Here is a 15,525-nt window from a genome sequence, read left to right on the forward strand (position 1 = left end):
ACATGGACTGCACACTTTGGCAAGCCCTCAGCACATGAAAGATCATGTTGCAGATGGCAAGACAAGACATGCCCTTGATATACTTGCCGAAGTGGAGATATGGCCTTGATTATCGTCATGGGACTGATCTTACCTCAATGTCTATAAAGGTCCTCACTCGATCAGTGTTAGGCCTCAAGCTCGTAGTAAAGCCAAATGTCAGTCCTGAAGCTATGATGACAGTATCTTGTCGATTTCATTTATATTGACTTTTCTTTCACCCCTTGCAATTGGAACTTATGCTCGAACATGCCTTCCACTTATCCTAGCAACAACTGCGTTAGGATTAATAACGGATGAGCTAGGATATTATGAAGATGGTAATTCTAATATAATATGTTGATAATGAAGGAAGTTGATACAGAATTTAACTTTGGTGGAAATGGACACTTGGCATTCGAGCACATAACTTGGGCCCCATATCAATGCAAGTTAATTGACATCTCCCTGCTATCTCTACGCATCAGATTGATTGATTAGAAATTCAAGTTTCTAGTAGTTCAATCAATAACTGGAGGTGCACGGCTGTGGAAAGGGTTCGTATAGTTACTCAGTGCCCACGCTGCAAGCATGCCTCCATCTCAGTGTACAATGGCATCTGGAAAATCTAAAGCTTCTAGTGCCACTATTGGATCGTTTACTGGAGGTGCATTGCAGGAGGATGTCATTTCAATTCGATGTGATATCAGTGCTTTTCTGAGTGCCACAGCATGTCGGTTGCTATCTGATATCGGTATTGGCATCTCTTTAGCATTAGTGCCACTTTATATTCTAGAGATATCGCCCATTGAATTTGTGAATCCATTTCTCATTTGCGTTGAATATTGTTTGGTGGCAAGATTACCCTTGGATGGGAATCCATTATGACTGAAACTTCCAGAACCGTATCTGAAGGCCACGAGGGACGTAGCAGTGACTGGGCAAGTCATTACGCAGAATTGAAGGGCAGTTGAATTGCACCTTCCATCAACAGCTACTCTAGGAAAAGAGGAATGATTCACCAAAATCATTCCCTCTTTCGACACTCAGTTTCAAACTAATTCTTATTTCGGCAAATTGTTAAAACTAATAATCTTCTATATTTTAATTAGCTGGATTAAAAGTGTAAGAACCACATTCAGAGTGTAAGGACCACATTCAGACTATATACATTTTTTTTTCCTTTTTTCTTTTTTTTTAATATAAAACAACAAATACAACAAAAAAGAAACGCATTGAATTTCAAATTTATTCAACACTGTCTAACACATTCTTGACACTCATTTCAGGAAACATATCATTACATTTACATACTTTTAACTAAGATCAAATAGTAATGAAATACATATGTACCGTTCACCAGAAGGCGAGACTCCGCTTGCTCTGCTATTACTGGTATTCCCTTGTTTTCGGTTACCTCCGCGAGTGAATGATGACGTACTTGATCTGAATTCGAAGACCCGTCGATTAACCTCCCCGCCTACTCCTTGGGTACTCTTCTTCCCACCGGACCCCCGAGCTGCAATGGGGTTGTACAATGGAGGAAAGCACTAGCTAGTAGAGGAGAGCACACCTTGGCTCAAGAGTCCCCTCTCTGAAATCCTCTACCTCACCAAACTGACTATAGCTTCGTAATCACTGCTCTGACATCATCTCATCCATCCAACAATAAGGTTCCAAAAAGGTCCCTTCTCTCATGGCTTACCCCTTCTTTTATAGGAGTCCTCATAGGTGATACTTGGCATGTCATGCATAATTAGTTATTTTTTTAATAATTCAATAGCTTGATTATTCACCCACCCAAGTGTCACTCTCTCATCAAGGGTCTCCCCAAAATTATTTACTTATATTTTAATTTAAAACTAATATTTTCCTCACCTCAACCAGATCCCTATTTCTTCTCCTAGTTGCCTCTTTATCCCCCTTTTTATTCCTTAATTTGGGTTCATTACTAAAGTCAATTAATGAGTCAAGATTTTATCCCCTATCTATCCCCCTAATTTAACTCAAGTTATCTCTTAGATGGATATTCTTATATTGGTTGTTGCCACATGGAGGTTCTCTACATTTCTCTAAATTTAATTTATTATTCTTATTTTAATTCACCTTCCTCTTCTCTTAATTAGGCTTAATTAGTTTAAGATTAATCTTTATCCTTACAATTATGTCCCTCTTTCCCCTTCTACCTAATTAAACTACATAATCTACCTAATATTTTCCAACATGAGGAGGGTAGAGTTTTTAAGATAAAAATATTTTATTTCTTCCTATGATCCTCTTAACCCAAGTTTTATTCTTGATTTAATTACCTCGGTTTCTAACATCATTTACCCTTGATGTAAATTTACCTAGTTTTCATTTCTTGATTATATTTATTAGTTAATTTATTTTTAATGACTCCAAGGTGCCAAGTTTGGGTCGTGCCCTTCAAGAACTTCCCTTAAAGCTCCAAGGGTGCCATGCCTAACAATTTATTTGTGATGCCAAGGGTGAAAAGTTGGTCGTGCCCTTCAAGAAATTCCCTTGAAGTTCCAAGGGTGCCACGCCTAACATTTTATTTGTGATGCCAAGGGTGCCAAGTTGGTCGTGCCCTTCAAGAAATTCCCTTGAAGTTCCAAGGGTGCCACGCCACTTTCCCTTCAAGCATTCAGTGACTACGAGGGGAAAGTATAGGTGCAATGTCATAGACCGCTATCATCTCTTATGTTGCCTGCTATAGTGAGAATAATGGTGTCGGGGATCAAGGAATCCACCTTGATGCGCATCTCTCGGTAAAATCCTCATGAGCGACCCAACTTGGGGACCTGCCCTCATGGCATCGTGATCTTCAAGGCGAAGGTGTTTCAACCCTTCCAGCCCAAGTCACAGCAGGAGTGCTAGTGGGTGAGATCAGGGACACTGTCCCACCCCTCCCATGTAGTTCCATCCACTTGTACAACCCCATCACCCATATGTGAGTCATTCGGCCAAGCAACTAATATGTGCCTGCAACCATTAACATATCATTAGAATATAGATAAACATATATAGCAGGTTTCAAAATCGATTAGAATTTCAAAGATAAAATAATATAAATTTTCATCAAACCAGGTGTCGTCAACTCGTCATGTGCGAGTGCCTCTGGTGGTTTCCTGCCATACTCAATAATAATTAGTAACCAGGTTTCTCAATGTTAGTCATTGTCATAATAGCATTATTACCATCACCTGGTCATTCACATCATTGTTCATTATGAACTAGAACTAATGTAAGTAGCTAACATAGGGGATAACTCCATCATGGCTAGTATCATCATAACCTTAATGGAACCATACATATAGATCAAAGCTATCATCATTATAACATCAATAGAAACATGTCTATCCTTTACTACTATCACCATCATGATATCAATAGAGAGTACACATAACCATTAATTATATCGTAATCATAATATTAATAGAGAACATACATAACCATCACATTCACTAATAATAGAGTCACGTTTCTAGATCCTCAACCTGAGTTCCTCATAGACTAAAGTATGTAAGATAATGTCATATTAGGGTCAGGAAACTAGAGTGGGCACTACATACACCCCCTCTTAACAATGGACTTCGTCCCGAAGTCCTTAGAACATAAAGGAGAAATGACGACACATAATCTTAGGAACCCTTCCTAAAACTCTTGCCAACCTTCTAGTGGGCAGGTTATAATTTTCCCAAGGTATCTATACCACGAATTCCGTTATAACTAAAGGACTATATTTGGGGAACATTGCAGCCCAAATTTTATTTTATTTATTTATTTATTTTTATTTTTTATTTTTTTTTGTACTAAGCAACAACAAAACAAGGGCAGGATAATCATAATCAATATTCATCTCATGGTACAATTAATATATGATGCTTTCAACCAAGTAAAGTCGTCTACATACTGTACTCCTGTAGCCTCCAATTATAGTTGTTCATTTCAAACTACGTCTACATGACCCTATAAGTGACAATATCGGGGACAATATGTAACACAAAGTGATTTGTATAATCATCATTGCATATGGCAGAGTTCATTGTCATAGATGTTGCAATAATATTGTCGTAGAAGAAAAGATCGTATAAATTATTCCAAAAGTTGTCCATACGTTTGATATTTTCAAAAGTCTTAAATTCTAAGTTATCCCTTTTGATAATTCTGCAATATTTCCCCAATATCTCAATAAGTGTCATTTTGGACTCTTGTCAGTATGTTCCCTAAAATGATATTTGTAGCATCGTATTTAGGCCATAGGCGGAAAAATGTCGAAAGAGGTGGACAAGTAAGAATAAGAATTTCAAATGGCGAACTTAAGCTTACGAGCTAGCAAAAAGATGAAGGACTTTGATGTCAAAAGTGCTAAAAATTAAAACATTCTTATTAGAAGTTGTAAATAAATAAATAATTAGATAAATTACAAAGCAAGTGATTGTGCATCAAGATGTAGTGTTCAATGAATAGTTCCTAGGAGTTCATCCAACCAAGAAACTCTTTGAAACATCACCACATTACTTAATTATAGATAATATCCTAGTAAGCAATGATGTTAGTGTCTCAACTAGTTAGAGATGATGTGGTACATGACCTAACAATGGAAGAATATAAACATGCAGTTGATAATATATCAAGCATTAAATTGGGCATAAAGAAGAATACTCTAAATAAGGAAATTATGCCAATCAATCGAAAACATACTTCTCAATCCAAGGAATCAAAACTATCGAGAGGAATCAAATTGGTTATAACACCTACCACACCTCACCTATCAAGAAAGAGATAGTGACATCCCTGCTATCACTCTAAGTTCATCTCCAAAGAAAGATCTCAACCTTTTTCAAAGAAAACCCAAGGATACTGTTGAGTGATCACAACTTGTGACCAATGACCACTCCACTTCACCTTCTCATGCATAAATAATTAAATAAATTATCATAGCAACCTATTGAAAATATGATATCCAAATTATAATATATATTTATATCAATAATGATATTGATGAAAACTATAATTTAATTCAAATTATTATTAAAAATTTCAAAACAAATTAATTTAATAATATTTTAAAACACACTACTAACTTTTCATGTACCCATAAAAAAATAAATAAATAAATTCCTTTTGCAATCAATATTTAATTATTGTCTTTTCTTTAATACATACCAGTATATAAAACTTCTATACAATTGATGTAAATATTAAATTTAACCAAGATATTACTACATAAAACATAATTTCCATATGTCAATTTATAATGTGGCACTTTCAACTCGTTATTAATTTTTAAAAGAATGGCTTGATTATTGTTAGAGCATTAAAATGCTTCACATCCAACCACTCATAAAGCCTAAACCAAGAAAATTAGCGTATGACGAAGTCAAGATTAAGTTTTTGGTATTATACGAAAAAAAAAAAAAAAAAAACAACAACAACTTATTGAAATGAGATGGAACTAGTTTCATCAATTAAACTTATTCTTATGTTTTATTTTATTATCATTTTCTAGTGATTGTTAATCATCAGATTATTATATATATATTGAGCACATTTAAACATCCTTAGCTGTCATAAACCATGTGCATTAACCAGTTCATTTTAAGGATGAGGGCTTCTTAGTTGTATATTTCAATACCACCCTAAACAGAGTCTCTGATTCTGTAGCTTTAGCAGTTCTATATATAAATATACATTTATTCTACACATGCTGTGATTATCATTTATTTATTCAGATACATCACAAAATGTTTGTGCACTGTTTGATATCCTAAAAATTTACATGGAGTATATCCAATGCATAGGCAAATGTAGGGTCAAAAGGAACAATATGCTACTTAAAGTATTATAAAATTTCCAATGCATAGGCAAATGTAGGGTCAAAAGGAACAATATGCTACTTAAAGTATTATAAAATTTCCATGTTTAGATATTGCTTTGAAGTTTTTATTTAACTTCCAGTTCTTAGGATTTCTATAGCATGCACATATGCAGACTTTTGATGATTCCTAGGATGTTAGTGAAGCACTAGTACACCCTTTCTCACCACCAAAAACTTAGTCCTTGAACCTTCTTTTTACTTCATTTGCAATATGGAAATTACATGTGCAATTCTACTATGAATTTTCTGCTTTTTTTGTACATTATTGATTCCCAAAATTTCGTTTTCCAGCCTTGCTTGGTAAAAATCTATATTTCTACATTGTGGAAATTAATATATATACATATATATTTATATTATTTTATTTTCTGGATTTCCAGCATTTAGATTAACACACAAATTTTAATTTCCAGATTGCATTCGAGTATAAATACTTCATTTCTCTACCTAGAATTAGATTTATTTATTTATTTTTTTTTTTTATTTTTTTTTTCATATTTTGCATTTTGGAATTTACCTTCTTTATTTTTGTTATAAATTTTTGAAATTTTGCATCATATTTAATTCAGAAATTGTAAATTCCAAATTGCATTTAAGCACCTAAACTTTCATTTCCAAATCATAACTTTATCCAGCTTCACTCTCTTTTTTTTTATAGGTTCTTCCAAATACATGTATACAGTAGTATGTGTTTTCAATTTGGTTACTGCAATTAAATTAGTTTGTCCAACACTTGAATAAATCCTTCATTTCCTTCATTTCATCTGCAAACAATGTTGAATGCAAGTTCCTTTTCCCCGTTGGTTTTCAGATTAAGGTGTATTACTTATAATAATAGAAGCATTACGAAGTATTATGAATTCAGACTCTGAACTTTTATCTTTTATAGCTTGTGTTTTCAAATCAATATATTTGTTTCCATGTGCATGTGGACCCCTTATTTTAGAAAACCTCTTGTTCAGTGAAGGCAGTAAGCAACTGATTTTTATTTCAATTCTACTACATAGCTGGTGACATAAAGTATAATATAAGAAATAAAAGGAGTGATTATCCCAAATAGTAGGTTGTCTAGGTTGTCATATTTATTAAAGATACAGTTATCGATATTCAACAGAAAGTAGTCACTTAAGATTTACTTACATTTTGTAAAGAGTGCTATTTAAGCTGCTTGGCAAACATTCCAATTACTATCACATGGATGAAATAACTAGGATAGATATTTTTTTTTAAGATTCTAGAGTACTCCTATTACTAAGTTGTACAATTCTGGTGCAATTCTGCATGAATCTTTGCTGTCAATCATCAACAGACATTTTTTTATTTTTATTTTTATTTTTTTTTATACTAAAAAAATGGTTCTATATGGGATTAGTGTAAGCAATACTTCTGCCACAAAAACATCCAGAGCCTTCAAACATGAATTCATTCATGAGTCATCTTAGATAATTCATCTTTAAAAATAGACACCGTCAGTAATTTGAGCAATAGATATCATCAAAATCAACAAAAATTTGAATTCTGAATTATGCTCACCGTATGTTTGACCTGGTGCCCTTTGGTTGATAAACTAGGGTAATTTCAAAAGAACTAACTTATGTAGATTTGCCTCTTACTCTATCAACGGTTATATCAAATTGGGTATAATTTGTTTCTGCTTTTTTTTTTAAGCAAACTTTGGCCTACATAGATATTAAGGTTCCACTAAAGCTTTACAAAATCAATGGACCTATTCACCGTGGCCCCGGCCCAAACCGTAATGTGTCAACAAATTTGATGCCTTGCATTAGCTCTTCGAAATAACTTTGAGATCCGGTCTATCTAAAAATATTGTTATTTTGTTTGCGGAATTAATATCGAATATATATTTTTCTATTGTGCAAACGAGAAATTAGTGACATTTGCGTCAATTTTTTTTTGTTTTTCTTGAATTTCACCTCGTCTCTGATTCGATCAATAAGGTTTATAATCAATTGCTTCGCTGTTGAAGGTTTCATGCTCGACGGGTCTGCGTTAGAGTATAGCTTGCATCCAATTCCTGTTACCCTTGTGATCAGAATATCTACGCTCCATGTTGTATAGATTTTGCCACAATTACAGTTTTAATTCAAAAAAATCCAATCCATTCTTAAGCGCCAAAACACCGAGAAATTTGAATATTCAATCCAATCAATTTATGTCAAATAATTACACTCAAATCTCCAAAATATCGCCCAAATCTCAGATGCAAAGCATTGTTGGCATAATTAATTAATAATTATAGATTTCTGAAGGTGAAACTGATTCAATTTATTTTCTATCTGCAGGTTTTTCATGGCACGGTTTCTGATTTTCCCAATAAGTCGATGCCAGGTAATAAGAAGCAATTATCATCAGGAAACGAAATCTATCAGTTTTCCATACACAATATGCATGACATCAAAACGATCCATTTAAGAGTCCGAACGATGTGGGATTCGAGAGAAAAGAATGCAGGAACGAAATTTGACGAGAATAGCACGAGTGGTTTCCAATGGAAAATTGACAACGTGATGAAATCGAGGCGCCTTCGGAAACTTAAAGGAGTAATTTCAGTCCAAAATTAGAATGAAAGGACAAAATTTGACTTCAACAGAACCCAAAAATATCGCTTGGAGGGATAAAGATTCGGAAAAATTTGACAGTATACATCTTATATATATATATATATATAACTTCATTGATTTTGAAATTTAAATAAATTTTAATAAATATAAACAATTTTAAAACTACAATTTACAAACAAAAACCACAACCACACTTATATATTTTCTTTAACCTCTCTATTTTTTTAAAACTCTAAACCAAATCCATGAAATTTTATTTAAAAATTCTTTTGTAATTAATATATATTTAAAACTTAAATATTCAAAACTCAAAACTACATTTGCCCTGAAATCTTATCTGATATAAAAATTAATATATATATTTAAAACACAAACTAATATATATATATATATATATATAACCATTAGTTTCAAAAAAAATTATATCTATATTTAAAACTAATAACCATTAGTTTAAAAAAATTAATATTCAAAACTAATTGCTCTTAACATAAATATATATAAAAACTCAACTCAACTTCAAAATTTATTTCCTTGTTCTGTGAGATTTTAAACCATTAAAGAAACCAATGAAATTCAAAATTAACCGCCATTTACCTTTATTTTACCTTTATTTTGTGTTTACAGGTCAGTGCGTTTTATCATTCCAGCCATGCAAATCCGTGTCATAAACTCTAAACCATGAATTTATACCAACTCTAATCGTTGTATTTACTGGATAATGGCTACTTATTAACGTTTCATATTATAGAATTTTTATAGCTCTGCTAATTTAATTAAGGACAAAGAGTTCTGTAAGATTTAAACTTAAATAGGCGTTTCTGAGAATTCGGCGATATGTCAATAATTTAAAATAATTACAGTAGACAATATCGTTTGCATTGATTGAAGATTTTAAGCTTAAATAATTTTCTGAGGATTCGGCGATATCTCAGTAATTTAAAATAATTATAGTAGACAATATCGTTTGCATTGATTGAAGATTTTATCGTTTTCAGGTAACTGTTCTCAGAGCTTTAGCTTGGCGACACTTTTTTCCCTGAAATGGAAAGTTGAAAAATGGAAAAGGGCGAAATGGAGAAGGGAAGTCTATCGCCGTGTGACGGAGAAGCTCAGAAGAAATGGTTGGAGGAGCACAAAGGAGATCGTTACAAGTGCCAACAACAGATCAATGCTTTTAAATACGCATGCTTCATTAAGAAACCTTCTCATCCATCTGAGTCGGATCCAAAGCCAAGCTATTAGCTATTTTTGGTAGAGATCGTTATTTCAGAAAAGGATTACTATTTTGTTTCTATATGTAACACGAGATTTGATTTAAATCTCCTTTGAGCTCAACTTGTTTTAATAATTCTCTTTTTAGCTGATGTGATTTCATGTTATGAGATCTATTTCTTCCGTGGAAACTGAAAAACTCGTTGAAGATACACTGTGTTGTGTGTATCAGTGCTCAGGGTTGACCATTATATATAGTACCTGCACAAAACCGCCACAAGAATTTCCAGGAATTATGGTTTCAGTGCTATGTCAATTGTAGATTTGGCGTTAGGGTTTACTTTATAAAAAAAAATTAAAAATGTTGTGGAGTTTGTTTGTTTTTTCTTTTTGAGTTCAGCGATTTAATAGCCAGCGGCAGCAGGAGCACTACCCAACATTTATTTATGGATATTTATTTAGGCGAGTATTTGGGGAATTTGGCCAAATTTTTGTGTGAGTAGTTTTTTAAGCTTTTTTTTTTTATAACACCACTGAATAAAATAACTCTGGGCATGATTCATATGGGCTCATGTAGAAGATATTATAACAAAACTAGTCATCCATGCAAGGGCCCATAGGTCTCAAGGGCTCAACATGGCTCTGATACCAAGTGTAAGAACCACATTCAGAGTGTAAGGACCACATTCAGACTATATACATTTTTTTTCTTTTTTTTTCTTTTTTTATATAAAACAGCAAATACAACAGAAAAGAAACACATTGAATTTCAAATTTATTCAACACTGTCTAACACATTCCTGACACTCATTTCAGGAAGCATATCATAACATTTACATACTTTTAACTAAGATCAAATAGTAATGAAATACATATGTACCGTTCACCAGAAGGCGAGACTCCGCTTGCTCTGCTGTTACTGGTATTCCCTTGTTTCCGGTCACCTCCGCGAGTGAATGATGACGTACTTGATCTGAATGCGAAGAACCACCGGTTAACCTCCCCGCCTACTCCTTGGGTAATCTTCTTCCCTGCGGACCCCCGAGCTGCAATGGGGTTGTACAATGGAGGAAAGCACTAGCTAGTAGAGGAGAGCACACCTTGGCTCAAGAGTCCCCTCTCTGAAATCCTCTACCTCACCAAACTCACTATAGCTTCGTAATCACTGCTCTGACATCATCTCATCCATCCAACAATAGGGTTCCAAAAAAGTCCCTTCTCTCATGGCTTGCCCCTTCTTTTATAGGAGTCCTCATAGGTGACACTTGGCATGTCATGCATAATTAGTTATTTTTTTAATAATTCAATAGCTTGATTATTCACCCACCCAAGTGTCACTCTCTCATCAAAGGTCTCCCCAAAATTATTTACTTATATTTTAATTTAAAACTAATATTTTCCTCACCTCAACCAGATTCCTATTTCTTCTCCTAGTTGCCTCTTTATCCCCCTTTTTATTCCTTAATTTGGGTTCATTACTAAAGTCAATTAATGAGTCAAGATTTTATCCCCTATCTACCCCCGTAATTTAACTCAAGTTATCTCTTAGATGGATATTCTTATGTTGGTTGTTGCCACATGGAGGTTCTCTACATTTCTCTAAATTTAATTTATTATTCTTATTTTAATTCACCTTCCTCTTCTCTTAATTAGGCTTAATTAGTTTAAGATTAATCTTTATCCTTACAATTATGTCCCTCTTTCCCCTTCTACCTAATTAAACTACATAATCTACCTAATATTTTCCAACATGAGGAGGGTAGAGTTTTTAAGATAAAATATTTTATTTCTTCCTATGATCCTCTTAACCCAAGTTTTATTCTTGATTTAATTACCTCGGTTTCTAACATCATTTACCCTTGATGTAAATTTACCCAGTTTTCATTTCTTGATTATATTTATTAGTTAATTTATTTTTAATGATTCCAAGGTGCCAAGTTTGGGTCGTGCCCTTTAAGAACTTCCCTTGAAGCTCCAAGGGTGTCACACCTAACAATTTATTTGTGATGCCAAGGGTGCAAAGTTGGTCGTGCCCTTCAAGAAATTCCCTTGAAGTTCCAAGGGTGCCACGCTTAACATTTTATTTGTGATGCCAAGGGTGCCAAGTTGGTTGTGCCCTTCAAGAAATTCCCTTGAAGTTCCAAGGGTGCCACGCCACTTGCCCTTCAAGCATTCAGTGACTACGAGGGGAAAGTATAGGTGCAACGTCATAGACCGCTATCATCTCTTATGTTGCCTACTATAGTGAGACTAATGGTGTCGGGGATCAAGGAATCCGCCTTGATGCATGCCCCCCGGTAAAATCCTCATGAGCGACCCAACTTGGGGACCTGCCCTCATGGCATCATGATCTTCAAGGCAAAGGTGTTTCAACCCTTCCAACCCAAGTCACAGCAGGAGTGCTAGTGGGTGAGATCAGGGACACTGTCCCACCCCTCCCATGTAGTTCCATCCACTTGTACAACCCCATCACCCATATGTGAGTCATTCGGCCAAGCAACTAATCTATGCCTGCAACCATTAACATATCATTAGAATATAGATAAACATATATAGCAGGTTTCAAAATCGATTAGAATTTCAAAGATAAAATAATATAAATTTTCATCAAACCAGGTGTCGTCAACTCGTCATGTGCGAGTGCCTCTAGTGGTTTCCTGCCATACTCAATAATAATTAGTAACCAAGTTTCTCAGTGTTAGTCATTGTCATAATAGCATTATTACCATCACCTGGTCATTCACATCATTGTTCATTATGAACCAGAACTAATGTAAGTAGCTAACATAGGGGATACCTCCATCATGGCTAGCATCATCATAACCTTAATGGAACCATACATATAGATCAAGCTATCATCATTATAACATCAATAGAAACATGTCTATCCTTTACTACTATCACCATCATGATATCAATAGAGAGTACACATAACCATTAATTATATTGTAATCATAATATTAATAGAGAACATACATAACCATCACATTCACTAATAATAAAGTCATGTTTTTGGATCCTCAACCTGAGTTCCTCATAGACTAAAGTATGTAAGATAATGTCATATTAGGGTCAGGAAACTAGAGTGGGCACTACAAAAAGGCCCAGTATGTAATTTGATGTCTATATAAGAAATCGACTAGAGCAAACATAAATTAGTCAATTAATTAGACAATTAGATAGTAAGGAAGCAAATCGATCGAGCCAGGGACAGTGCGCACGAGAGGAAGGTGCAGAAGGGGGGAGGAGTTGTCCCAATGTAGCCTCATGCAATTCATAACTGGTGGATTGCTCCTCTTGTCTTACTGGAGCTGAGCATTGTCTGCTTGATGTAAAGATTTTGTTCAGGAATTAATTGAAGAAATTTTCATCTATGTTATGTCTATTTATTTATTGCATCTAATGATTTTGACTGTTGTGTGAACCAAGTTAATCGAGGGTGTGAGCTGGCTGGGTTGGCTGCCAGACCAGCTCACCACCACTCTTCATTTATTAAATTAATTAGCATTTAAATTGTCATTTACTGTGTGAAGTTTATTTAATAATTTATAGTCTCTTTCCTTCTCCAGATTGATGTTAATTAATTTCCTGCAACGTTTTCCTTTCAACTCTAAACTTCATTGATTTTCCGTATTAATAAATTGTTCCTGTACTTGAGATTTGTGCTTACACTTGGGATATTTCTTCATATCAAATTGTGTCCCTTCATTTGTTCTTATTTACAAGATCGACTTATGCGTTGATGAGCTATAATTGATTTATATTCCAGAACATGAAAACGATGTGAGTGATTATGGTTTTGAAGTACTGACATATTCATTCAATCTATGCTTACAAAAACAATATACTACTTGTATGTCGCGGAGCCAATATTAATGAAAGAAAATTGTGTCATGTTGAAAACAATAATATTTACTTTCCATTAAACTTCTTGATAGTTCTCCATGATTTATTTTCAAGGACAAGGAAGGCGAGATTCATATTAATTTAATTTCTTTCATAAGTTATTTACGCAATAGATTTACTTGTCGATGCTTTCAAGTTAATTTTACACAGACTTAGTATAAGCAGAATTAGTACAGGCAGAATGATTTTGAATTTCTTTTGAATTCCTTCCAGCGTTTATCGTCTCTCGATATTGTGTCGACATTGTTTGGTTTCCAATTATGATTCCCTTTCTGTTTTCTCGTACTTAGAATTTCCTTTCGCATTGGTTTGCCTTTTATTTCTTGCATGATTTAATTATTTGGATTGGGTTTCTTGAATTCTCTTTTAGTGCAGGATTTCATTTATTGATGAGATTAATGTGCAAGATAGACTAGCATTTGTTTTGCAGCTTGCCAGGGGCTTTCTCTGGCATTTCCAGTGCTGCGTCTCAAAGTTCACGAACCATATGAATTGACAAATTAAATGTTGGTACATTTATAGACCCTATACTGCACCCAAAATTTAGGCGATGTTGTCGGGGAGGCGCTCAGGGGATTGACCTTGGTGATTTTCAGCATTTGTTTTTTTCCTTCACCTAGTTTCTCTTGCAAGTTTATGTTCTTTGAATTTATTTCTTTCCTGCACTGTTGCTTTAAGGTTTCTCATTTTCTCTGATGTTGAAAGAAATCCCCACCCTACATATATATATACATCATTCATGTGCTAACGAATGTATCAGTTGGCTTGTTAAAAATAGGAAAATGGTATTTTGGGGAATCATCTAATGAGGAATTTCTATGCTGCTACAGAGACATACAATTCATCTAATGAGGAATTTTTATGTTGCTACAGAGACATACAATTCATCCAATGAAGAATTAACAATTGAAAATTTTAATATTTTGATTGAACATAAAAATTATATTATTAAATCTTTGATTTCGAAATTGGATGATTTGTAGGAAGAGTGGAAGCAGGATGAAAACCCACCGCTTATCTTTTGTGCCAACTGTAGAAAGAAACACCTCCTTGGAAAGTGTCCACTTAGTAGCCTGAAAATTTGCAAAATTTGTGAAGAGGATCATCCAACAGAACGTTGCCCATCACTACCAAGATTACTGCAGGTACTCAGGAAATCAAGTAAGGAATCAAATCGACTACCAGGTATAACTCAAAACCCATTATCATTTGATACTTGGAATAATGCTTATTTTCCTAAGCAGGCTCATCAACATGTTTATAATCCTGCAGTTTCATGGCAAACTTTTAATCCTCCTCCAATCAAATATCCTACTTCATGGTCGCAGTGGCCCTCTCCTTGGCCCTCATCCTCGAGCCAGATATCACCATGGCCTCAAGAATCATTTGGATCCTTATCTCTAGGGAAATATCCCATGAAAATTCAATCATATGAATACCAACAACAACCACAATTCTCTCCAATGCACCATTAAGTTATCCTCCTCCATGGTCCCAACTACATGTGCAACCTTACCCTAACCTTAATCCATTCCCTACCCCTTATCCTAATCCTTACCCTACTCCTTATCCTTACCCATACCCTAGCTCTCATTCAAACCCTAATCCATACCCTAGTCCTAGTCCATACCCTAGACCTAACCCTAATCCGCACCCTAGACCTAACCCTAGTTCTAATTCAAAACCTAGACCTAACCCTAGCCCAAAGCCTAATCCCAATCCAAATCCAAACCTTACTCCAAGCATTGACCAAAACCCTACCCCAAACCATATCATAAACCCTAATCTAAACCATCAGGTTGCACAACAGTTTCAAACACCTATTCTTCCCATTGAACAAAATGCTACATCTTCCATGTTTGGAAAGGGAATGAATTTGGAAACTTCCCCCATTACTACAGAGCATTCACCCTGGGAAGA

Source organism: Pinus tabuliformis, chromosome X (genome assembly GCF_031772625.1).
Source record: "Pinus tabuliformis cultivar Carrire ecotype Pingquan chromosome X, CPIR1, whole genome shotgun sequence".
NCBI lineage: Eukaryota > Viridiplantae > Streptophyta > Pinopsida > Pinales > Pinaceae > Pinus > Pinus tabuliformis.